Consider the following 1,831-nt stretch of genomic DNA (forward strand, 5'->3'; position numbering starts at 1 on the left):
ATAATTGAGATTTATCATTGGATCAGGTTTGCTAGTATCTAGTTGAGAATTTTTGCACCTGTGTTCATTGGATATCAGTTTGTAGTTCTTTTTTTTTTTTGGATCATTACCTGGTTTGGGTATCAGTGTGATGTTAGCTTCATAAAATGATTTGGGGAGAGTTCCTTCTTTCTCAATTGCCTGGAATACTTTCAATACAGTTGGTATCAGCTCCTCCTTTTATGTTTTGTAATAGCCCACTGGAAACACTGGAAAGCCATCTGGTCCAGGGTATTTTTTTTATAGCTAGTTTTCTTATGATGGGCTCAATTTCCTGGATTATTATTGGTCTGTTTAGGGTCTCAATGTCTTCTTGTTTCAAACTTGAGAGATTGTTGTTGTCAGAAAGTCCTCCATTTCACTTAGGTTATCAAGTTAGTTTCCATACAGTTATGCATAGTGATCTCTGATAAACTTTTGTATTTCTTCAGGGTCAGTTGTCATTTGATCTTTAGCTTTTCTGACTGTGTTTGTTTGAACTTTTCCTCTCTTTTTCTTGGTCATTCTGGCTAGGGGTCTTCAATCTTGTTTATCCTTTTAAAGAATTAGCCTTTTGTTTTTGGATTTTTTTCTATGATGTTTTAGTCTTTTCTGTCCAGTATTGGAACTTTTACTTTGGTGATCTGAATTCTTCTGTTAAAGTTAGAGTTTAGTGGCCTGGCTCTTTCTAGCTTCCTTAGGTGATTTGTTATGCTGTTAACTTGTTCTCTTTTTATTTTATTGATTGTATTCATAGATATATAAATTCCCCTCTTAGAATTGCTTTCATGGCATCCCAGAAGTTTTCATAAAATGTTTTTTAGTTTGTTTGTTTTCATTTGTCCAGGAATCTTTTAGTTTCTGTTTTGAGTGCTGTGTTGACCCAGGAGTCATTTGGCATCATGCTGTTTAGTGTCCACATCTTTGTGGGTTTTGGGAAATTTTTGTTGGTGTTGATATTTATTTTTATTCTGCTGTGGTCTGAGGAGGTGTATGGCAGTATTTTGATCTTATGAAACTTGTTTATACATGATTTATGGCCGAGGCTGTGATTGATCTTGGAGTATGTTCCATATTGTGATGAAAAGAATGTATATTCTGTGGTTGTTGGGTGAGTGTTCTGTAGGTATCTATTAAGCCTCCTTGGTCAAGTGTCTAGTTGAAGTTTCAGATCTCATTGTTAATATGTTGCCATGATGATCTGTCTAAGGTTTAATGGGATATATAAGTCCCTAGCTATGATAGTGTTAGAGTCAATATCTCTTTTTTCAGTTTACTTAGTAGTTGCTTTATAAACACTGGTGCTCCTGTATTACATGCATATATGTTTAGGATGGATATCTTGTTGATGGATTGCTCCTTTTATCATCGTGTAGTGTCCTTCTGTGTCATTTTAAATTTTCTATAGCTTAAAGGTTGCTTTGTCTGATACTAATATAGTGACTCCTGCCCTCTTTTGTTACTCACTCTTCTGGAAATTCATTTTTCCATCCTCTAACTTGAGTCTGTGAGCATCCCTTGTGGTGAGATGAGTTTCCCAAAAGCAGCAAATGATTGGATTATGGGAATTTTTAGCCAGCTTGCCACTCTGTGTCTTTTTAATGGTACATTTAGTCCATTCACATTCAGGCTGATTATTGAAATGTGAGTGTTTATTTCTGCCAAGAGGTTCTTATAAAGTTTTTTGTTTGTTTGTTTTTTTTAACTTTTCAGTTGATGTCTGTGTGTGTTTTCAAGTTTGCAGTCAAGTGTAATCACTGTTTATCTGTGTTCTCTTATTGTCTTGGGAGGTGTGAGGTTGTCCTTTTTTTCT

The sequence above is a fragment of the Carlito syrichta genome, unplaced genomic scaffold (assembly GCF_000164805.1).
Source record: "Carlito syrichta isolate Samal-C Ts95f unplaced genomic scaffold, Tarsius_syrichta-2.0.1 Scaffold308773, whole genome shotgun sequence".
Classification (NCBI taxonomy): Eukaryota; Metazoa; Chordata; class Mammalia; order Primates; family Tarsiidae; genus Carlito; species Carlito syrichta.